The following is a 25,690-nucleotide window of genomic DNA, read 5'->3' as shown; positions in this document are numbered from 1 at the left end:
CCAGAAAAGAGAGAGAGACACCTGTTAATGACTGCACCCACCATTCCTTTCGAGGTGACAGCCATACTAACCTTTCCTTGCTACAGCAGTCATATCAGGTAAAAATTAAATCTATTTCAAGGAATTATTTTGGACAATCATGACTGCTTGGCTACTGGAGTTTCAGTTTAGGTTTTTAATCAGATAAGGATAGAAGTGTAGTTTTGGTTTTGGTTTGGTGTGGTTTTGGTGTTTGGGTTTTTTCCTCCTAAAAGCACACAGTGCATCTGTTCCATAAGTTTTATTACAGATACAGTGATTTTGTAGAACAGGAAATTATGAAGTATAGTCATATATTACCACAGCAAGTACTAAAGGCCTCACATTCTACCTGTTGAGTATTTCCAGCAAAAACCAAGAAACAATGTTATGTACACCCAAGAGAAAGCAACTTGGACAATGATTAACAGACCAATTAAGTTACTTAAACTTCTGCTAACATTCTCCAGTCAATAAGGCATTCACTCTAATAACTTAACAATGCTACATTTAAATAACATCCTTTTCTCACTTTGTCTTCACTCTGCAGCTCCGTATCTTTCTTCTCAGTCACTTCCTTATTCTTTCCTGCCACTTTGCTCTCCTTACAGTAAATCTAATTCCCTTAAGGAAAAGCAAAAAAATCCCAGCAACACTCAAGCACACAATTCCTTCCCTCTGTTGTCATGTTATCTCTCTGCCTATGTCCTCAAACAAATGGAACAATATTTTGTGAAGAAGTAACACCTACTGCCCTTTCTGCACACACTGTTGGAGACTATGTTGCTGGTTACTTATAGTGCAGTAAGCATGAGCTGCAGTTTATAATTTTTTTAATCAAACTTACCTTCTAATTGCCTCTTTCCACTTCAAAATATGGCAGGAGGTTATTAGCACTCCAAAAACCCCAGTGCCCCAAAAACACACAACTATTTCAATTCCACCTGGAAGCCAGACCCACCGTTTCCTGTGCTACACCAACAGGCTGCAGTGCCAGACCTTCACTGCCCACCAAGGGCACACACCCTTTCCCATGGGTGAAGGGGTTGAATTCCAGCTCTGCTTTGAGCACCAGGTGCTGGTTCCAGTAACCATAAGGGAGCAGCAGGGCTGAGCTGCACTGGAAAAGGCAGAGGCATGCCTCCACCATGGACAGGGCAGTGTCCTCCCCAAGCAGGGTGCTGTCCTACAGCACCTCTTTTATTCTTTAAGTGTGACAGTCCACATAACTACCTACAATATCCTTCACTCCACCTTTATGTGTCCAGTAAACCACAAGTAACTTTGACCTAGTGGATCACTATTTTTCTGTGCAAAGGGTGCTCCACCACAATATTTTCTTTTCCCTCGTCACAGATGCCAAGAGATTTTGGTCATTGCCTCTCCCCATGCTGTGATGCAAATTTATTGTCTCCTTTCTTTTCATGGCAACACATTGTGCAAGAATTTCTGCTTGTGTCTTGGCCCATGCTGAGCTGTCTGTCAGCCTTTACACCTTGCCCACGAGTGTTAAATTCAAAATTTGTTTCTAAGCTTTTTGAGTAGCTGCCCTCGTGTGATATAAAATCTATCAGTAAACCAAGCTGATACACTGAGTGGAAAACATTAGGGGAAACTACCGAGTGAATGTTTGGTCTAAGAACTAAAATTTATAAGATGACAATTTCTCTATAAACTGGAAAGCGAAAAGTTACATTGTGTTGACCCACATAAGAGCTCAAACCCTCTACATTCAAAATATTTGCTAGGAGTGGGCACAGAAAGGTAGCAATACATTTCCCAGGATGTCTTAGTTGAGTAAGGAATTTAACCCTCCTAATGAGAACCTTTTTCACACTGTCTATATTTACAAGAAGAATGGCTAAAGTCTTCCCTAACTCATGCCTCCTGAAACAACTTAGAAATAGCTGACATCACTGTGTCTCAGGGAAGACTGTTTCCTTCCCTTGGCTTCCAGAGTAAAAGGGTTGTCTTTTGGGTTTGTTCAAAAACTGGTGTATAGGGCCTAGTTACTGTAAATGAAGTTGTCTTTATGCTTTGCTAGTTACGGAATTTCCCCCAGCTAGGATGTTATGGAGATTAAAAGCAAGGGCATGACAGAGAACAGGGACTTTCTGCATGAATACAAGCAATTGTATCTGCCTAAAAGAATCTTGAGACCTATTCTGCAGGTGTTTGTGTAAATTACAATTGAAATTTCCTTCATGATGAGGAAGGTGATGCCTACTGCACATTTCTAAACTAAAAACACCTAACTGCACAGGCACATGCTGGGTTTCTCCCACTTACTGACTGGGTTGTGCTCCCTGTGACCTAGGGAGAGCAGTTCTGCTCACTCACACACAGACATACCCCATACATGTCAGCTGGAGCTGTTTTGGAGAACAAAATAATTGATTCTAATAGACCTGCATGGCTTAGACAGCATCCAATTTGGCCTTTACTTATTCTAACAATAAAAATAATTGCAAATAAATGCAGAATCATGGAAGGAAGTTACACTTGCTCATGTTGAAAGGTCTGAAACAGGTAAATGTTTATGCAACGGTGGAATTTGTTGCATGTAACTGCAACATAGCTGCCATATGCATCTCAGGAGTAAATCTGTGAGCAGAAAGTGTTGCACCCATTTAAATAAGCTTTTCCATACTTGAAGTCATTATGCAAAGGATACCTAGAGATTAATCTGCTTAGAACTTACTGAATATTATATTACTTATAGCTGTAGGCAGTACAGCCTTCTAGCAGGTAATATGTGGCAACCACTATGTTCTTAGAGACTGCATTAATACAGCAAGAAAATAATAATCAAAAACTTGTGGTTTTTAATGAAAAGGTTTTTCTCATATTCAATAAAACAAGTAGATTTATCAAGCATCTAGTATTTCAAGTAGATGTAAATAAGTGATAATCATAATTGATAATCATGTCCACCTTTCTGCTCTTTCATTTTACTGAAGACAATGAAAAAATGAGGAATGCTTCAGTAAAAAACCAATTCTTTTGCCAGCTGTTTAGCACTAAGTATTGAGCACTAAGTCAGTCTGGAGATTAATTCATAGTACTTCATAAGCCTAAACCAAATTATTTAGACTGTGGGAAGGCAATTGAAAGCAGCAAGTAAGGAGAGCATAGAGCCCAGTGAGGTGATTTCCCCTACTCTCACAGCCTGGAGCGATATTAACTTTTAGCATTACAGCAGGAAATCGCGAACAAGAGCCTGTGGCGGTGTGCTCATGGGTAGTCTTCCACTGAACAGGACAATGGCTTGGAAACACCATGTTAAAAGTCAGCTGTACTCCTTATACCATCCACCAATTCACACAAAACATTCTATTTTTTGAGGTACATCATGGGCTTTGAAACATTCTGGGACCTTGACAAGAAAGACTGTGGATCATGCTGGGAAAAAGCATGAGCGTGTAAATCTCAGGTATTCAGAAGGGCAAGGCCTTTTCTGGCGTGTTTGTCTCTCCTTGACAGCTGGTACTGTTAATGAAGCCAGGAGGCAGTGAAGAGGTAGGAAGCATTTAGCACTGAACACAAGGCTTCTTGCAGAAAGTGTCTGCTTGCTTGGTTTTTCTTGACTCTGCAACCTAACATTTTGAAGCTATTTTTCTTATTCTGCCTTTTCCAGTTTCTTTTCTCCATCTCTCACAGCTTTTGCCATTTTTATTGGAGTGTCTCTCTAATTATTTTCCTCCATGCTAAAGTAAGGGCAACTATACTTTTCCTTAAATTTAAAATTGTATGGAGTTCACACAGAAAATAACTGAATTACCACGCAGTATTTTTCCTTTTAATTAAGATAACTACTTCACAAACCTACTAAATTCTATTTCACCTAAAAATAGCAGGTAATTTTTTAATTCAGGATTTGCATAAAACAGAGAAACTGCAAACCTCCTACTGAGTGTTTAATTAAGGAAAGATTGATATGGCCTAGAAGACATGAAAAATTCTCTGTGGCCCAGACATTTTGTCATCTGCTGCTCTATCACTGGAGATATAAGCATCAAGTACCTTTCTCCTATAACAAAGATGTTTTGATCTAGCTAAATGAAATATCCAAGACAAAAAAAAAAAATCATAGAAAGTATCATGTGCCAAATATGTCATATATTTCTCAATGTGAAGATATTTTTAATTTGATAAACTTACCATGACCAATCTCATAAAATAGATGCTGTCTATATCAAGCAATTAAAGGTCACTAAGGAATTGTTTAAATGTTGACATTATTACATGTCCTTATAATCTGCATGACTTCTAGACTTAGAGAAAATGTATGAGTATTATTTATCAGATCAAAATACACTGACTCTTTTCTGGAAAAATACATTTTAGAAATGGGAATAACTTCATAAGTCCAGAACGTGCCTATACAGTAAGAATTAATACTTTGTTATTGAAGACTGAAACAAGTCAGAGTTATCCTTATGGGCTAAAGGGAATATTGGAATATAAAAATATAAAATTATATAAAGATAAAGGCAACAATAACAAGAACTGCATATCCGCTTGGAGCATTATAATAAAGGAATACATGGAATTTACATAAGAAATTTTGAAGTACAAAGAATAGCACTTCCTTTCCATTCCACCATGATTTTATATATTTGTAACCAAATGTTTGAAAAACAGACACACAGTATGTAATACTTTATGTAAAACTGCATCAGTGAGAGAGGAGTTAGGGCTAAATGGCTGTGTAGAAGATAAGGAGTATTCACTTTTTGTTCTGTTATCCAAAGTAATTTACTCCCCAAACACAAAATGCCCATGGTGGCTTGATATCACTATAGGCAGTAGGAGGTACTAACATAATTTCATGGTTTCAGTTGATATCACTAGTGCTACTTACATGTATTTGTACAGTTCAAAAGTTAGATATCATCACTAGGAAGAGTTACACAGCTCCTTGTTGTTACATTAAAGCAATTAAAACTTTAATTCTTTCAGTGAGAAGGAATTTGGAATGAAATTACAAAATGCCAGTTAAGAAGAATAAAGGCAATAATTCCCTTAAATAGCACACAATGTTTTCAATTTTTTAAACACTTTCAAAATAATTACAGCACAGTACATGTATTATTTTAAAAATGGCTGAGATATAGCACCATAGTACTGTGAGAATATAACACATACCATGTCCAGTTTTGTCTGTTAGGAAACAAAATGTTTAATTTTTAAAAGAAGGTTATGTAGCTTTAGCAGTGTAATAGCCTTATAGATTGTACCTTTTGCATCAGCACTCAAGCAAAATGGTACTGCCACGCACTGTATTTGAAACTTATTTTGTGGAAGGTTTTTAAAATCAACAAACCAGAAAATCTGTTGTTTGATAAAGGAATAAAGCTTTACTAGAGTATTAAACCCCCCCCAAACGGTAGGTATTCAAGACTTACTCTTGGAAAGAAGGAGAGCACAAGAATTAAAACCCCCCTGTGTATGTATCTCTTCCATAGAAAATTTGTTCCCTGAAGTCCAATGATATGAAATAAATAGAAAAAAAGGAAAATTTATTTGTATGATGGAAACAGTACTCAAGCCAACATCAAAAGAAAACTGTACTCTGAGGCAATAATTTCCTAAAAATTGAATCTTTCCTTTTTTCTCTTCTTTTCCTCTCACGAACTGACTTCAACAGCCTTGAACTCTCTCACTCTCTCAAAAACAAACACTACAACACTGTTTCTTCATATTTACAGTATCAGTGCTGCTATAAGAGATGAAGTGCTTGGAAAAACTACAGTTATGAGCAATGTCAAAAATTTGTTCTGCACAAGATACATTTAAATATTTGTACCCAATCTCTCTCTCTCTTTTTTTTTTTTTTTTTTTGAGGGTCTTTGAACCCATGCTGTTCAAATGCACACAAATGTGTCTGAAGAGGTGAACTCCATAAGAGTGATAGCACATGGCCATTCACCTGATTTGCACAATGTTTTACAGAATCACAGACTCACAGAATCAACTATGTTGGAAAAGATCTTTGAGATCATCAAGTCCAACCTATGGACCTAGCACCACTGTGTCAACTAGACCATGTTACAGAATGCCACATCCAGTCTTTCCTTAAACACCTCCAGGGACAGTGACTCCACCACTTCTCTGGGCAGCCCATTCCAGTATCAAAACACCCTTTCTGTGAATAACTTCTCCCTACCTAATCTCCCCTGGCACAGCTCAAGACACTGTCCTCTTATCCTACTGCTAATTGCCTGGGAGAAGAAACTGTCCTTAACCTGGCTACATCCTAATTTCAGAGAGTTGTAGAGAGTGGTAAGGTCTCCCCTGAGCCTCCTTTTCCCCAGGTTAAACAACCCCAGTTCCCTCAGCCACTCCCTACAGGGTTTGTGTTGCAGACCCTTCACCAGCCTTGTTGTCCTTCTGTGCACATGTTCAAGCATCTCGACATCCTTCCTAAGCTGGGGGACCCAGAACTGGACATAGCACTCAAGGTGTGGCCTCACCGGTGCCGAGTACAGGGTGGCAATCACTGCTCTGGTCCTGCTGGACACGCTATTGCTGATACAGGCCAGGATGCCATTGGCCTTCTTGGCCACGTGGGCACACGTTGGCTCATGTTCAGCTGTCTCAACCAGCAGCCCTAGGTCCTTTTTAATTGGGCAGTTTTCCAGCCAGTCTCCATACAGCCTGTAGTGCTGCAGGGGGTTGTTGTGGCCAAGGTGTTGGACCTGGCACTTGGTCTTGTTGACCCTCATATTGTTGGATTTGGCCCATCGATCCAGTCTGTCTGGTTCCCTCGGTAGAGCCCTCGTACCCTCCAGCAGATAGACATTCCCCCTACTTGGTGTCATCTGCAAATTTGCTAATGGTAGACTCAATCCCTTATCCAGATCATCAATAAAAGTATTAAACAGGACTGGGCCCAACCCAGATCTCTGGGGGACACCGCTAGTGACTGGCCACCAGCTGGATGCGGCACCATTCACCACAGCTCTCTGGGTCTGGCCATCCAGCCAGGAGTGCTCCTGTCCAAGCTGCAGGCTGCCAGCTTTTCCAGGAGTATGCTGTGGGAGACAGTGTCAAAGGCTTTGCTAACATCCAGGTATACAACATTCAGAGCCTCTCCCTCCCCCACCAGTCATCTCACCTGGTCATAAAGGGAGATCAGGTTGGTCAGGCAGGACCTGCCTTTCCTAAATCCATGCTGGCTGGGTGTGACCCCAGCAACCACTCTGTAGGTGCCATGTGATGGCACTCAAGATGATAACTGTTCAACTTATGAATTAAAGACTGAGATCGTAGCGAAGACTAAGGAAACTGGATAAATCTAAGTTACATGAATGTCATAAATAAAAAGCTTTTTCATAAGAATGATAAGTCCTATGCTGAATAAGGGCCTCTGGCCTTTATGAACTCACATAACAAGAAAGCCATTATTAACAATCTAATTTCAGGTTTACAGATAAATTTAGCAATTAAAATAGTTACTAGTTACCTTGTAACATTTTATTTCTTTGTATCTCATACATCTTTTTGCCTTAATAGTGTTGTTTTTTCCCTACCTAAGACAGAATGGGAAAACATGTAATATGGACTTTTCATCTCTACTAATCTCCAGAGTCCTGCTCTAGTGTCAGCCTGACTTCTCTGCATTTTAATGTATTGGTGCTTTGACTTACAAAGGTGAATAACACTGGGACAGACTCTTTGTGCAGCTTCTGCTAACATTTTTGCTTGGTTATTATATTTGCAGTTGAAGATGGAGAGTAACACATTATTAATGTTGATGATGCTTCCAATTGGCATTGCAAGCTTTATGAGTGGGGATGCTGAGCCAATCTGGACAAAGAGATTGACAGCAGAAAGGCAGTGATGCATGTACTAATCACAGAAACCAAGGGCCACACTGCCTCAAAGGCTAATTTTGCTTCCCAGCATGTCTCAGAACATTTCACTGCACAGGGTCACATAAAGAAATAGTACAGCACTGGGACCATTCCTGATGTAATTCAGCACCCCTTTGTTTTCCCCCAGAAAGGTTTTTGTGTTTTAAGAGAAGCAGAATGCAGCTGGGGGAAAGAAAAACCATCTGAGACAGCCCTCCATCTTCCTCAGCAGTGCACACAGGAGTAGAGAGCGTTGTGATGCTGCTGCTCAGTCCTGCGAGATGTTACAATCTTCAGAACTGTCACAAGACCTAGAACAGGCTAGACAGACAGAATTTAAGGCAAAGCCCATTTAAGCTAATATCTCCTGAATCCAGCCCTCGTATTCTATATTTAGGTCAGAAGGAGGATTTAAATTATTTTCCATAAGAATTAATAAAACTACTGTAACACTGTGAAAATAATCAGAAAGTCATTGAGTACTGCTTCTTCAGAAGCCCCTCTAGTATTTATTCTTGGTGCCATCTATAGGTAGCCCTCACTGAAAAACATTAGTCCACTAAGGCAGTGAGATGTGTAATGATCTTTGATATATTTTTTTCTACTGCAGAAGCTGTTAGGCTCTTAGTAAGAACAATTAAAATTTTACTTGTTTTTAAATTACATCTAAGCATGATTAATCTAAACTGAAGACTCCAACTCATCTTCATTTCTTTGCATTTTTAGAATTCACTCAAATAGCCACTGAATGTCTGAAAATTGAAGTTTTCATGTGATATGAGCAGAAGGTCAAGACAGAAATCTCAGTCCAAAATAGCTATAAAAGTTGAAAAACAATTTCTTCGGTCAGCATACCATACAGATGTAGTATTTTGTGCAAGCAGTATTAGGCTGATATGAACACATAACTATTTTGGAGTTATACCTAGAACAGGAAAAGACTCTTACAAAACTCTTACACAGATAAAAACATCATCCTCCTCTGACCCAGCAAAATGAAAAGGGAAAAAAATGCTTTATTAATAGACCATGAAGAAAGGAACCTAGGAAAATAACTTTAATACACTAAAGAACTTTAATGCACTAATTTAAGATGTAGCATCTTTTTCTTGTCTTGCACACATGTACTATCATGATGATTTAGCTCTTTTATGATGCAGGAGAGAAGAAATCTATTCTTGTAGTCTAAATGCAAAACCTATATTTGCCATAACCTAAAACAAAAAAAATAATGGTTCATATGCATGTGGTATGTAGCAGATTTCAATTTGTTCTATTCAATCTAAAACACTTAAAGGTAAAACTAATAATTAAATCCATGGTACTTCTGCATTTTTCAGTTCAGGATCATGCTTGGTTTTGGTCTCTCAGTTGAACTAGAATAATTTATACAAACCATGAACATCACCCAAACAATTTTTTTTTAGTTGTAACCTTTAGGAATTACCTAATTTAAATTATTACCAGGAAGAAATAATCTGAAAAGCTTTAGCTATGGTATATAAAAAGAGTCTACATGAGAAAGAAAACCTCTTTAGTTGACAGTTTAAGTAGGGTTAGGTGAAGAAAAGTAAAAGAAATTGAGAAATAAGATGGAAAGCTTAAACAATAAAGGAAATAAAATTTTGGAGTAACTTTCCAGCATTGTACTGGATTATGCATCACTTCCTCTTTTTAGACTCTGTCTTTCTAAAACAATTCAATAGATCAGCCATGGCTTTTGAAACAAATACCAGAATTGCTGGCTGAAATCTTATGGCCCACAAAATATATCATGGACTATCAGGATGTCCCCCTTTATCCTTAAAATGTATGAAATAAAAATCTGAATGGATGACAGCAGAGATATCAAATGAAAACACTGCTCATAATCATAAGTCTTTTTAACTTCATGTTACACCTTTAGAAGGGGTATATCAGCCTTAGAATATGAATACAGTCAATTATTGCATGTGCTCTGAAAGGTATTGATGTAAACAGTAGTTTTTTCATGTAAATGTATAATCAATTTCATTCAAATAGAAGTAATTCAAGATGTGATAGAAGTGGAAAAAGAAAACAAACCTAACAAGAAAAAAACGGGAAAAGAAAGGATTTTAATATTACCACCCAAAAAAATCTGAACTGATGTGTTCTTTTATATCATAACCAACAATAAATAACTTCAGTATTTCATTATTAGAGTTGTAATGTATTTGCAAAAGATAGGCAAAAGTATAAAACATTCTTTTTTCTACATGGGACAGTGTCGGCAGTGGATTGCTATATTTACACAGTGAATGACAAGCCCCTACCAACATTTACATGGCTTCAACGAGCTCTGTCAAGTACCCTCCTCTGACAACCTTTCCACCTACCATCTATTTCCCATTTTATACTTACCCTGGAGTCCAGATCATTTAATTAGCCAATAAATGCTATCAGGAAAAGGTTTGCCTGATGCTTTTTTTGACTGTTCAACTGCATGTTATAAACTGATTATTTGTTGCCCAGTGATGCAAACTGATTACCTGAGTTAAAACCCTTAATTAAATAGCCATTCATTAAACTCACAGTTAAACAGAACACATGATACTGTGTAATTAAAACAAATTGTTGTACACAATATCTTTTAATTCAATGGATTTATGACCTGTTAACAGCATATGAAGCTTGAATACAAAAGAAGCCCTGTGACTGAAGTGAAAAAAGGCATATACCATATACTTCAAATGGGAAATAACTATATAGCAAGAAACAGCTATTATTTATTATAGCTTCTATTATTTTGTATCTCATTTAAACTAGCTCACAATTATCTCACTCACTGGGGCCACTTTTTAGTACCTGTACATATACTATGCATTTTCCATGAGGTGATTGCTGCTCTCTAAATAGAACATTTGACTGGCACTGCCATCCACTATTATTAGAATATAACAATTCAGGTTCTCTTTAGCAGAATATAAATAAGCACAAAATAATTCAAATTCAACATTGAAGGACTTGAAGATGTTTCTCTGACCTGGTAAACCAGTTTCTTTCCGAGGCTTTTCCCAATATCACCATTTGTTTTTTGAGTTCTAGCACGTCTTCCTTTCACCTCCTGACAAGACTCAGAGAGCTTTCTAACTTCAGCCTTGTCCCTGCAATTCTCCTTCCTGAACTATTCCTTTCCCTTATCCTTAGCCATCTGAAGCTAGTCAGGTCATCCTGCTCTTTCAGAGAGGAAGTTGTTTCTTTTTCATCCTCCCAGGACAGTACAAGGACCACTTGGACTAGACTAAATGAGAGCTGGAAGGGAGGTGATTTTTATCACAGCAGGGCAAAAGGTAAGATAAAAGCAGCTTATGCAACTCCATACAACAGAGAGAAAACCACTATGAAATAACTGGTTAGCTTTGCCAAGGATATGTATGAAAAACCACGGCCTTTTTCAGGGGAAAAGGTATCTTAAATCACAAGGCTTTTGCTGGTTTATTCTTCAACAGCTCCTTCACTGCCCTGTTGCACATAGGTAGATTTTCATCCGCTTATGGAATAAACCCAAATCAACACTGTGAATTCCGTCAGTTTTCACAGATGAAGTGGTAAAGAAAAAGAGGAGGAAGAAAGTGTAAGTCCTTCATTCTTCACACTCCAAGTCCTCATATAGGGAATAATGACCCAAGAAATTGAAGTATGTTCTATGTGAATTTTTTATTAGAGGGCCCAGGAATAAAAGAGAAATTGAATAAAGTTTGCCCAGCATGATCTCTGTGTAATATAGAGTACTTGAGGGTTTTTTTTATATTCAAAGTAGACAAATAATTTCCTGGTTGGAAGCTTCTGAATAATGGCACTTCCCTCTATTTTGAGTTCCTCTAATTTTTTTTTCTTCTGTCAATTAAAAATAACTTGATAAAAATAGCTTTATAAAGAATAACTTAATAAAATGCTTATAGTTTAATCCTTTAATGAGAATCAGCACATAGTACCAATTTTATTCAAGTGCATTTAAAAATCTTACCTACTTGCTGCTAAAAACTGAATTATCTGAAAGTCAAGTCAATGTCAAATTAAATCTTGCTTTTATCCTGTAAAAGAAGGCTCATGAAGATCCAAAGAGCTGCAAGATTAAGGCAGAATAACTAATAACTGAAAGCTAAGATAACTCACTTGGTTTTACTTTTGGAGTACAGCGCTCTGTGTGCAGCATTGAATTGGCCTCACACCTTATCCTAAAATTTCGAATTCTTATCAGCATGGCTGCCTGCGCTGGGGCGAGAGCCATGACCATGAAGTACAGTTCTCAGTTAAGTGGTAACTCATATTTGTAACATGACAGTACACATGAAATGGTTTTACTCACTTGCGTAAAAATGAAGGCAAATCTCAGACAAACAGTTGTAAAGAAAGGGTTGCAGTCAAGAACACACCATCACAAAGCAATATTAATAGAACAGACTATTCACAATGTCTCTTGACTACTGATAACTGCTATTAAGTTGCAGGCATAGTGCAGCTCTGAACTTCATCAGTCATCATGAAATCTACCCTTTTCTCACTTTTAGCTGTGAACATCAGCTGAAAGGTCTTGCTATGTGCCCTTTATTTACAATATTCCAAAGCAACCTTCCAATCCTACTGGACTACTTATCAAGGAGATACAGATACATTTGTCTGCCTAGGCATCAGAGTCAATGTGAAGTGAAAAGATCTGCACTCATTTTAGGAGTATATATAGTATATGTTTCTAAGTTACAGTATTTATTTCCACGTAAGAAGTAGTTCTCAGAATATGCCAATTCTGCTAGTAATGGCATGTATTACTTAATACTCCTGAAACTGTGGCCTGTGCTAAAAAAACCAGTCCACTTCTCAAATGAATTTGCTCTTGTGTTAGTGCTGTATTAAAAAATGGTACACACAGTACAAGCAAAATCAAACCTTCCCAGAACCCCTGTTCCTTAACTGTACCCCATACTTTTATCACCCTATATTTTTTCCTGTCTACCATTATCTCTCTCCCTCTCAGTGTTTGCCTCCATTCCATGGCCTTTTCCACTCAAATAAAACATCATCACAGAATTTACACAATATTTCTTCTATTATTCTTGTTTGGTGCTCATGCTCCATACGCAGCGTGTGTCCACTAAACTGTTCAGGATAAGATTGAAATTCTACAATTTTCGGTTTACCCAGTACCTAGAATGACTATATTCAGCTTTGCTTAGTCAGTGTAACTAGGAAGTCAGGGATTATGATTTATGTGGAGTTAAATGATTTCTGTTACAGTAATATCTGATGTCTAACACTTTTCAATCTTTTTCTCCTTATGTACATCATTTAGCAGGAAAATGTGGAGAACTGGGGAAAAAAGAAATTCAGTGTCATAAAAGCAGTAACAAGAGGAAAAAAAATGTAAGCATCTGGTACCTATTGCCTTGTCAATTGTGTCTCACCATCAAAATCCATGAGAATTGTTACCTCCTCTCAGGATGAAATTCAACCTCTGTATCACCAATATCCTTTTAAGTGCTCCCATTGGTCTTGCTGTTGATGCCCTAGCATCTAGAACTCTAAATACAGGATTGTATATCAGTAACCACTCCGCCTCCAGCTATTCCAATAAGTGTCACAACGAATATGAGGAGCAGTTGAATTGACCTACATCACTACTCACTCACACAGTTATTTTATTTTCACAGCATTGGAACAAAGGGTTTGTTTGCTGTATTTTAAATCTTTGGCTTTTTAAATAACAACAATCTAAGCATTGTATTTTCATTTATATATGCATTAAAAAAAAAAAAAAAAAAAAAAAGTAGTAAAAGGCCTTTGTTATCTACAAACATTTTAAAAAAAATTCAGTCCATTCAGTTTCCGGTCTTCTCAGAGTCTGAAATATGAGTTGCTATTCACATCTGAAATCTCTCGTTGGTTGTAAGTGAAAAATCAATAATATTATAGTGTATTAATATAGTATTCATTAGGAAAACACAGAAATCAAGCAAAAGTAATGACATAAACTTGCCAACATAAAGGGGATGATCAGAGTTTTTTCATAACATAAAGGAAAAATACCTAAAGCATGAAAAAATAAAGCATAAACACCTTTAATGAGAACACCTATCTGTTTTCTTCTGGCCATCTGATTCTGAGAGAGATACAAGGCCAAAAGTCCAAGAGTATAGACTAGAGCAGGACTTCTTGGTAAGGTAAAAAATGAAATAGTATTCCAATACCATAACTATTCAGTAAAAAATTGTCCAATTTTTTTTTAAAAGTAAGGCATCTTGCTTTCCAGAATCTGACCTTTCAGGATACAATATGGACTAGGAACATGACAGCAATACAGATTATGAGAGACTTTCAAAGATGATAAACTGGATTTGGGATTAAATGTCAGTTACATCATACCCAAGTCACAATTAAGTGTATTTATATGACTAACACATGTACACTGGCTGAATTTTTTCAGTGTCCAAAAAATGGACCTGTAATGGGAACTGGTAGTGTATTTTGATACTTAAAAAGGAATGACATAATTTTTACCACTATGATGAACTTGCAGCAGAAAGCAGATGAGAGACAGAAGACAAGAATGACTTAAAAACTACCCTCCCACCTACACATTTAGATTTTCACAAAATGCCTTCTTTGCACATCAAAAAACAAAGTTTTTGAAAGCTCCTAAATAAAGTAACACAAATAGAATTTGTTTGAGTCCTCTGCTTTGCCCCCATTCACCACCAGAGGAAACAAACTGTTAAGGATGCACTGCTGAATCCTACTCAACCATCCTTTGCCAAAATGAATTACTTTTGTGTAGTAAGCAAAATGTGTAAATTTGCATTCTAGAAGAGCTGAGCATCTTGCCTACTTGACAATGGATCAAGAAGGGGTGAAAAACTTGTCTTGAGCAAGCAGACCTGCATTTTGACAGTCTTCTGACCATAAGCTAAGCTTGTTATATTGTTCAGGGATTTCTTACATAACATAGTCTAAAACATTAGTAATTGTCAAGAACTAGCTGGAGTCAATTTAGCAAGCAATTTAAATAACAGTATTTTTAAAATTATCCCAATAAAATTCATTTATAAGTTCAGTGTGATTCTCATCCATAGCAAAGTCTACAGAACTGCAAGGGGGATGTTGATATAAAAAGTGTAAAGACACCCTAGGAATCAGTAACTGTCCAAGCCAGCACACTCTGCCATGGCTGCAAAGGATGACAACAGCAATTAAAGGGATCACTCTGTGCACTCTATTAGATAATTATCCAGATAAGGTCAAGGCTCACATTCTCCTCAAGTGCTCTGATAATGGTTTATTACAGCAGCCCATTTCAAGTCACATTAGGCTGACAGCTGGTGTATGGAATACATTTCAGCACAGCTGCAACAAAACAGTCTGGAGATTAATGGGGGCGGGGGGGACTGGCAGTCAGAAGGACAGGCTTCCCATCTCCCCACTTCCTCCCAAAGGGCTGGGAGAGTGGCACATAAGGCTGCACTTTCTGTGCAATCCCAACAGGATACACACCCCCAGCATGTGTTACTTCCATAGTCACAGGAGACCTGGGCACTGAACAGGCAGCTTCTGCATCCAAGGGTTTCTGCTGATGGGCTTTGAAAACAAAATGTCTCTTGTGGTGTTAAGAGTCCACCTCTGGGATTCTTGTTATTTGCAGAAGCCCTTCAGAGATACCATAGCCAAGCCCTGCTGTAAGGGCTATTTAATTGTTTTAATGAAGTCCTCTTTTCATTTATACTTTATTTTTAAACCTGAATTTTCAAAACAATATTGTAATTACTAAAAAGCATTTTAACACTGTTGTTAAAGATTTAATTTTAAAATTACCAACGCATATATGCCCTTGTAAAGCTCTAGCTAAAATACATTACAAAAAATATATTTTTTTTCTACTACTGATGCTAATGAACTTTAAATTATGCCTATTAGTGCCACTCTTTGACTTTCAAACACCTGCTGTAGCTGCAGACTTTATTCATTTGATATTAAGCCCTGCTTACAAGAATTTATTTATGGATGAAGTCTTCAGAGAAGGCACATTATGATTTCCCTATATAATGAAAGCCCTTCCTAAATTTTTTAGTATTCTGAGAAGACAAGATAACCAAAGTTAGCTTCTTAATTCCATATTTGAAGCAGTTGTTTAAGTGACCTCATTAAAATAAAGATAAAAAAACCAAAAACTTTGCACGTTTCTTCTTAACTTTACTGAGAGATGCCAAGTGCTCAGAACTGAAAATAAAGTTACATTTTCAGCTTCTTTACTTTGATTTAATTCATCATGGCACAGTTCAGAAAATATGGTCAGAAAGATTTTAAATCAAATTTTCAAATGCAAGCTGCAGAGGTTTTTTACCTCCCAGGATTTTTCTTCCTAGATTAGAAAAGGAACTTGGCTCTCTGACATAAATGAGATTGCTCAGATAAAAACCAAATAGATTGTACTCTCTTGTGTCACAGATTTAACATTGTCCCATTAACTCCTCTTTGAAACTCTCTCTAAGTGCCAACTAATTAATCCTTGCAACACAGTGGAAAGAAAATGCCGCATTTTACAACTGGGAGAAGAGAAGCACGAACCACACCTCCAAAAGAAGTGTGCAACAGTAGGTAGGAAAGCTCAAAGTTCTATCCTCAATCCCCATTACTAGATCCGGGCATCCTGCTGTACTGTGCACACTGACCCCATAGGCTGTCTGGTTCAATCATTTATCAAGAGCACAAAGTAAGTGGTGGCAATGCACATGCATCAACAGTCTTGCTGTTACTGCATAATCTTTTGATTACACCACTCTGTCAAGTGACTAAAATAGCTGTCTTGAGACAGCATGCTATCTTGCAGCACACCTTTTGAGGTCTTGTAGTAATTCCCTCTGTAACAAGAAAATTACTCTCTCCCTCCAGTGATGGGATACTACCAGAACAGGTGGGCCAATGAAAGGGCTGGCTTCAAATAATTTCATCAGTCAGCCCTTTTCTCCTGCTGGGATTTCATGACAGATCATGACTGTTTGTTAGTTCAAAGTATGCTTTAAGCTTTTGCTCATGTGCCTACAATGCCAGCTGCCTGAATTGTGCTGATTTTAAAAAAAGGAGTAAATATTATTCCAGCGCAAGAAGTTAAGCTGCCTGGAAACTGTGGCTCTAACCATGTACGGCAGGATCTCCACTGGATGCAGAATGCTTGAGATTGGCAGGGGCCTCTGGAGCTCATCTGCTCTAATTCGCCTGCTCAAGCTGGGACACACAAATAAATCAGGTTGTTCAGGATTGTGTCCAGGCAGCTTTTGAATACTGCCAAAGAGGGAGACACCACAGCCTCCCTGGGCACTCTGTGCCAGTGCTTAGCCACCCTCATAGTGAAAAAGTGTTTCCTGATGTTAACAGGGAACCTTCAGTGTTTCAGTTTGTGCCCATGGTCTCTGATCCTGTCACTGGCCATCAATGAAAAGAGCCTGGTTTCCTCCTTGTTGCATCCTCCCTTTAGGTATTTACGTACATGGATGAGATTCCCTCTGAGCTCCATCCTTCGTCATGTAATACTTCAGCAAGCACCAGTAAACAAAAGTAGAGGTTTCAAGTACATACACTCAGAGTGAATGCAGCATGAACAGAGGTTGATGCATGCATGTATGTCAAGCAGTAACATTTTTTCTTGATGCTTAGGAAACCTCGCCCATAGGAGATTTTGACTTTAAAAAAAATTGGTTTCTTCCCTTATATTTATGACTGTTAAGCAATAATTCACTATCTAATTCACTAGTTTTATTTTGAATTTTAAAACAAGAATACAAAGCTAAGCCCTTCCTGTGTTAAGCAATACATCCAGCAGTCATGCCCATGAGGCACCATTTTGACGATCCAATTGCACCAAAATTTTTATGCTGTTAATAAAACCTTTCTAAAATATTTAGACAAATTTTGTCTCAGATCCTACAAATGAAGTATATTGTCCTTACAACACTGAAAGGGTGTGAAAGCCAGTGTTTAAAATAATTTAAACCAAAAACTTAAAACACCTTTTAGACCAAAGTGCTTTGTATTTTCAGGGCCTCTCTCCTCACTCTATCAGCACGTACAGCTCAACACGTTCTCTTATAGGCATTCTCCTTATAAAGCACACCTGCCTACCCACCGATTATGCACAAGATGAAATGCTTCTAAGTATAGCTGCTCCCTTTTGCAACCAAGATATTTTTAAAAAAATGGTGTACGGCAGGCCAGCTTGCCTTTTAGACTTCTTAGATCTTGCTCTGCATCTCACTTTTATACCTTACTCTCTTTCTACAAAGATTTCCTACAAACATACAACTATTTAGTTTACTTCCACCTCTTTACAGCAAAACAGTAAAAAATAGTATTTTTTTTTCTCAAACTAAATTATCTTAAGTGAATAGACCTTTATCCTTATAGGAATTCAGCACATTACAAAGTGTTTGAGATGATCGAAGTTTTGATCTGTGAAGTGTTTGCAGTAATGATCCACTGTACATATAAAAAAAAAATAGTGGGAAACAAAAGCTAAGCTGCATTTTACAGTGAAGATAGGGTTGAAAATCCTGTTGAAAACTCCTAGCATTTCACTGTTAAAGTAAAAGTTAGGGCGAAATATATGATCCAGCATATTTAAAATAGCATGATTATTTTTCTCTATCATAAAATTTGCTCCAAATCTTTTGCCTAAGTTAAACTCATCAGGACAGAGTTCCATAATGGTATCTGCTGAGCTTGTTGAAAGGCAGGCAGGCAGGCAGGCAGGCAGGCAGGAAGGAAGGAAGGAAGGAAGGAAGGAAGGAAGGAAGGAAGGAAGGAAGGAACTGAATTAGGCTAGGACAAGAGTGAAGCTTAGTTTACTTGATTTTTTAAGGACAAAATACAGCTTGAAGACATGGTTGCTAGGAAGTGGAAGGATGGAAGGATAATGCACTTTCTCTAATTTTTCTCCTGGTAAGAACCAATTCTTGAAGACAGGCAGAATTTCAGACATTCAGTGCTATGTGGACAGAAGCTGAGAGTAAAGTTGTTTATAATTATTAACAGAACAATCTATTTCATACTGAAATAAATCATCTAACTTTACAGAAAACATTATGTTTGAAACCTCTGCTGATTATCATATCCCTGTATTATGTGGTCATGCTACCAACATTAAGATTTACATTTTTATTATTATTTCTAATTCCTCAGCTGAAATACTTGCTATTGAAGCATACACTAACCTATTTTTGTTTTTGAGAGTCTTACATACAAGAAACTCCCTTTTTACATCACTATAAAAGATAATGTGCATCTTACTTTCCAACAGTGGGATATTGCAGGATAAATAATATCTGGTTATAAAGCTAAATTCAAGACTGATTTTTAGACAGGAGTCTTGCGTGAGTGTAGAGAGAAGACCAACATAACAACAAACAAGCAAACAAACACAAAACACCTTAAATCCTGAAACTCACTGTTCTCTCATCTATTTTGCTAAAGTGGAAACCACACCAGATTATATGGGACTTGGACAAATGTATCAGCAACAAGTAGTAAAGACTGCTCTTATCCAAGTTCTCATCATACTTCAGAAAGGAATGAAATTCATTGAAGTCAATTAAATTTTTGACAAGAAAATTAGCTTTGGAAGTATTATGGATTATTTTTGTCGTATTTAACATGTACCAAGGAAAAATGTTACATCCCAGTAGAAGACCCTAGTTAAAATATTCTAACAAATAACTTTTCATCTATAGTTGATTACAGGTCAAACATGCTGTAAGGGGTAACACTATTAGCAGTACCTATGGCATTTCTTCATTGTAAATGCACAAAATAGATAATATTGGTTGAAGTTGTAGCAATTATAAATTTGAATGAATTGCTAAAGTGGATTTATTGCATAGATCACTGAAATATTAAAGCAATTAGAACAACTTTTTTTCAGCAGATTAATTCAGGAAAAAATCCAAGCAACAGTAAAGTAGGTCTTGGAAAATAATTACTACTACAGTAAATGGAATAATCAACAAAGATGCAAACTTAAAATGAAGCACAGTTTCCTCCTGCATAGATGGCACATCATGTCACCTGTTTTGGTTTGTTTGGCTTTGCTTGGCCTGGCTTTTGGTAGCAGGGGGACACAGAGGTGGCTTCAGTGAGAACCTGCTGGAAGCTTCCATCATGTCCAGCAGAGCCAATCCCTGATGGCTCTGAAGATGGACATGCTGCTGGCCAAAGCTGGGACAATGAGAGATGATGGTAATGCCTCTGTGATAACATATTTAGGAAGAAAATAAAAACAAAAGCAGACACAGCTTTTTCCTAGCCAGAGAAGAGGAAGAGGTGAGAACACATGAGGGAAACCACATGGAGACACCAAAGTCAGTGGAGAAGGAGGGGGAGGAGGTGCTCCAGGCACCAGAGCCAAGATTCCCCTGCAGGCTGTGGTGAGATCATGGTGAAGTAGCTGTGCTCTGCAGTCCATGGGGATCCATGGGGGATGCAGAGTTCCACCCGCAGCCTGTGGGGGAGGTGCCCATGCTGTGGCGGTGGATGCTGTGATTCAGTGGGAGACCCAGTGGAGAGAGGGGGCCCTGCTTACAGGCTGGAGCAGCCTGTCATGGGAGGACTGCACCCCCTGGAAAGAGAGACATGTCACAGCAGTTTTGGGAGGACTGTGTGCCCTAGGAAGGACTCACATTGCAGCAGTTTTGGGAGGACTGCTGTCATGAGACGGGAACCACACTGGAAAAGTTCACAGAGAACTGTGTCCCGTGGGAGGGGCCCCACAGTCTCACAGGGGAAGGACCCCTCTCCCTGGGCAGTGAAAGAAAGCCTCGGGTGATGAACTGACCAAAACCCTCATGTCCTGTCTCCCTGCACTGTCAGTGGGAAAGAAGGGAGGGGTTGGGGGGAAAAAGATATTTTAAAGACTTGTTTTATTTCTCATTATCCTCCTTTGATTCTGTTAGTAATAAATTCACTTTGCACCTTTAAGTTGGCCTTGAAATGTTTTCTCCAAATCTTTATCTCAACTCATGAACCCTTTTTTAATTTTTTCTCTCCACTGCCCAGCTGTGGCAGGGGAGGGTGAGTGAGCAACTTTGCTGGGTGCCTGGCATTTGGCCAATGTCAAACCACAACATCAGCCTAACCAACCTATGTGCAGGTCACTTGAAATTGTATTTTGAGGAAAGTAAACAAACTACTACAAGAATGCTGGTACACACATCACATTTCTGCTGGAACTGCTTTAATTTAGAAAAACTGTAGCTACTCATCACTGAAATGTAGCCAATCAAGACAATAAAGGACATAAAAGTAATAGGAAGGAAGAGGACACAATGTTTTAGTCATGGTAGTGCCATAATAGTTATGAGGAAACTACTTCACTAACTAGTTCCAAATGCTCATCTAAGTAAATGCTCAGACAAACTTTAAACAGCAAGAATTTGGGGCTATTTTGTAGGCTAAAGCTAGGAGAAGAGAAACATGGCAGACCACATTAGCTCTCTGAGAAAAACTAGAATTTTTGGATCCATTTTGTGTTACATTTAAAATCTATTTTGTTACAGATCACAGATTGCCATATTTATTAAAATCTGTAGTGGCATTTTTTGTTACCATCTAAATACAGCTTGGATGCTGCCTTTCAGAATATTGCAGAGAGTTTTGAATCTCTTAATGTATCCAAAAAAGGGCAGCCCAAAGTGCCAAGGCAAAAATGCCACACCTGAAAGGCATGTTGCAGTATTTGATTCAATACAACAGGGAGTACTAGGGGATGTTGAACAGGCTACAAGTTTATCACTTTCCACTTGTGAGGGGTTCTGACAGGAAAACCCAGGTTGCACTAGGAATCTGCTCTAGTGTCAACTGTTCTTGATCTCAGCTGGATGCCACCATCCATGTCCCTAGCTGCTGTAGCTGGTCATGCTACAGCACAGGAGTTACACTCAAAATGTTTTAAGTCTATTTAGTGGTTTAAAAGTCTAAAGAGGCCAAGGCAGGAGAGCCACAGGCATGTGGCCACCAGATAGCTGCTGCCCCTGCTAAACCCAGCTCTCCCTAAGGCAAGGCCAGACATGTCCTGAGACACTGTCAGGTCTGCACCAAGCCTATGACCTCCTATTGTCAAAGCCAAATTTGTATTTGCTGGATTTCAGAGTGGGAGGGATGGTGGAGAATTCAGCACCAGCTCCTGTAACATCTGCTTTTGGTCTATTTAGCCAAAACAAGACTTGAAATCTTGTGCAAAACAGAAAAAACATTAGTCTGATTAGTGGTTTTAATTTGAAGAGAATGCCTGGCAGAAAGTCTGCTCCCACAGCACCTTGGCTCTTGAGCCAAGTTCTTAGTAGGGGCAAGGACTACAACAGCTGACTACAACTTCTGAAGGGGAATATTTTTCTGGAGGAGACACTTGAAGGACTTCCTAGGAAGACTGCCTAATGGGACTTGGAACAATCCAGAACTGAGTGCAAATAACAGGGTAGGCACTGGGTTGGGGTTTTTCCTGGCCTGAGGCATAAGACTACAAGGCTCATTTCTGCATGGGCATCTCTTCAATGGCATCTCTGTCAATATTCCTTCTCACTGGAGTGAGCAACACATGCTTAGATGGAGATTGTAGCTGCTACAGGGGAGGCTTCAGCATGCAGAGGCCACTTAGGCCCTGGCAGATGACAAGAGTCACAAAGAATATACTCTATAATGCCAGACTGCACAAAGGCTACAGTGGCACAAACTGGACACCCATTCTGCATTTCTGGGATCTGTATGGGTCAGTCAGTTTCAGTTAAGAACAAAATGTTAGGGTTTTTTGTTTTTTTTTTTTTGGTGGTTTGTTTTTGTTTTTGTTTGGGTTTTGTATGATTTGGCCAAGCGAATTCTGGCAAGGCATTCCTGTTATCCAAACACAGTATATTAAAATATGGAGAAAAAAAAAGAATTTGGAAATTCTGGAAAATTTGTCTCCTTTCTTTCGTTATATACAAACATATGAGGGGTTAAATCTTGCGATTTAATGTTTCTCTTTCCTCTAGGAGAAAACCAAAAGTAAAAAATGCCATAGAGTTGGAAGAGTAAGTGCTTTGGATACTCTTCTCTGTAATAGGAAAACCTTCATTAATAATTAAATCAAGAGATGAATCAATGAAAGACAGTAGGAATAACCTGATTAATAGAATGTGGAAGTCTGACAGATTTTGAAAAACCAGAAACAGGACACACATAAAGTACCACTTCACCTAGAATGTAACCTATTTTGGTTTTACTTAGTTTCTTTCCCTGTATCAAATATGAGTATTATTTTTTTGGAACAAAATGTCTGCAGCGAGATTATCCAAAAAATGTCCTGCTGATTTCATGAAACTTTAATTGGAACAGTATTTGCAAAGGCTTATCATATTTGAAAAGACTATTTTACTGATCCATTTATGCAGAAATTAGAAAGTTCATCCTGAATTGTTGTATTAGCTATTACTTACCTCTGAATCAAAACCAGGAATAAAGAGCAAGAAATATGGAAATAACTGTAGCTTAATCCATCTCTTTGAAATGGTGAATGAAAAGGTTGGGGTTTTTTAATGCACTGTTATGGCAGGATAAGATGGCACCTGTATGTTAAGCTTTCTGAATGGGTGGAAGGATTATTCATGTTTATTTAAGAAAAGACTCTGTCATCTTCACTTATCAAGGTAATTGCTTTTCTAGGCAAGTAGTCCAACTCTCTCAGCTAGGGCTTTCATGTGGAATAAAGTATAAGACACTGTGAATAAAGATGGTAGGAATTGGCACAAAGTCAGCATTTTCATTTCCTTTTGTGAGGAGCCAGTTCGTTTACCATATAAATTATCAACCACTTTTTTAATTTGCTTAGAAATTCATCAGTTATTTTTTTCTTTAAAAATCAATTGCAGCTGAACAGTAACTACTGCAATAAAACTAATTTTAAGTGGAAAAGAACTTCATTGACACTTTTGAGTAAAATCTTCACAAAAACACAGTTTTACTGCAAAATACATGTTCTGTGAAACCTAATGACCTTCTAGCATAATAAGAAGCAAACTTAATATGCATAAATTTGGAATCAAGTTTCGGCACAGAATTATTTCTCATTCTTCTAACTGAAGTTTTTCAAAAATATAATCTAATGATCAAACACATTCTATAATCTAAATTCATTAGAGGTTTTCATTAATATTCATTCATTACATTTGAAGCACTCAGGTAGAGAACTGCAAGGACACTCAATTAGCAAGTGATCAGAAAGCAAAGAAGTTTCATTTGTGCCACATTTCAAACAGACCAGATATTCTTAAAATGCATAAAATACATTAGCTCAAATTAACCCCTATCAGCCACTCAGGAACTGGCATCCTTAGGCTGATAGATGTGGGAGGCTGCTGGAGTGGTGACTTCCAACGGGAGGCCAAGATACAGACTGCAACTTAGGGGGCAACCAAAAAGGCATAATCACAAATAATTACTGTTCTTTGAGCATTATCCTCAAAGCTGAGAGGGAAAAGTAGGAATCTTATTTCTGTTTCAGCACTTGCAAAGTATTTTTCACTCGAGTATCTACTTCATTCTCCTCTAGAAAAGATGGTTGGTATTCACTACTTCTAATGTACAATCAGTATATAAGAAGTTCTGTTTAAAAGGCATTCACTGTTAGGCTGCACCTTGGGATATTGAAACTCTTAAGTCATTTTACCAAATATTAGGTGAGAGAGTATTATTTTTGCCATTCTCTTGCTAGGTAACAAAATAAGCCCTAAATAACTCAGGAAATGCCTAATCCTCGCCTGGTCTATGAGTTTCCAGATTACATACTAGCTTGTGTGTTATTTCACACATGTACATGTATGTTACACGTGTACAAAAATTAGTTCAACATGTCAGCTGTCACAGATGAAGTACTGCAATTTATGAAAATCTGGAATAAGAATCCCTATACATAGATTTATTCCCCCTCAGTTTACTTAGCAAGTGCATTTGAACAGCCTCACAAAAACTGAGAAAGACAACAGACTATACAGATGCATTCTCTCGAAATTACTTTCTCAGACCAGCAACACTTTGACAACTTCTTACACAAGTAAAGTTATCAGTTATCCTTGCTATTAAAAGGCAAGCGGTACAGTATATAATTACTAGAGTAAAAACAAGTTGCTAGACAGGAAACCACTCTCCATGAGCCTCCACTCCTAGGGAAATAAAGGTAAATAAATGCTGGTTATTTTTGGATTTTGGTTTGTATTGCTGAGCCTCATAGCTGAACTTCAGCCTCAAAGCTGAACTTGGCATCTCAATGATTAACACACCAAGAATATTGTCTGTTGCCATTACTGGGAAGCCAAATGAGTTTTAGATGATAAAGTGGCCTGTCACGAGGTGAGAAACTGCTTCTTAACACACTGGAAGACATTTCAAGCATGACATTTTTAATTCCATCACTTTAGAAGTCCATCATATGTACCAAGAAAGCAACAAACATGGCACTGGTTCCACAGGCTTTTGAAATACCTTTTATGATACAATTACTTCTTAAAACAAATAGAAATTATGTTGTTGAAAACACTATTCACTAATTTTATCCCCCTCCAAGTTAATTACTGCCATGCTCCTGCAGTTTATGTGATCTTGTGTAAGGGAGAAATCACTAGATTTGTATTTGAAAAATATGTATTTTATAATTACAAGCAACAGCTGAGATAATTCCAACTGAAAGGGATTTGGGAAAGACTATTTACAGAAAGATATGTAGTGACTTTACATCTTACAGCTTTTTCCTACCAGGTAGGTGAGCCCTCACAACCTATGCTGAAACC

General features: G+C 37.9%; 1 protein-coding gene across 4 annotated transcripts in view; it reads right to left on the bottom strand.

The window, feature by feature from the left end:
* The window catches only part of CTNND2 (catenin delta 2), a 634,494-nt gene that overhangs the window by 429,116 nt on the left and 179,688 nt on the right, over nt 1-25,690 (bottom strand). The gene's annotated exons all lie outside the window — the stretch shown is intronic.

The sequence above is a fragment of the Vidua macroura genome, chromosome 1, assembly GCF_024509145.1.
Source record: "Vidua macroura isolate BioBank_ID:100142 chromosome 1, ASM2450914v1, whole genome shotgun sequence".
Classification (NCBI taxonomy): domain Eukaryota; kingdom Metazoa; phylum Chordata; class Aves; order Passeriformes; family Viduidae; genus Vidua; species Vidua macroura.
This window is presented reverse-complemented; position numbering and strand designations above follow the sequence as displayed.